The following is a 248-nucleotide window of genomic DNA, read 5'->3' on the forward strand; positions in this document are numbered from 1 at the left end:
CGACAGGCAAGCGGAAGCCAATACGTTATTACTAGCTCCTCTTATTTTCTAGGGCAGGAACAACAAGTGAAACATTTTCACATATTTTCCATGTAAAGATTTTTTGTCGTAAAAGTGTAAAGATTTTTTGCCGGTACTGTAAGTATGACGTACGTAATATGATGAGATATACGATGCTAGCAAAATAAGTATATATCAGCATTAATTAATCCAGTTTCCTGGTATAAAAAAAAATCTGAATAGTACTC

This window comes from Penaeus monodon, chromosome 27 (assembly GCF_015228065.2).
Source record: "Penaeus monodon isolate SGIC_2016 chromosome 27, NSTDA_Pmon_1, whole genome shotgun sequence".
Taxonomy (NCBI): Eukaryota; Metazoa; Arthropoda; class Malacostraca; order Decapoda; family Penaeidae; genus Penaeus; species Penaeus monodon.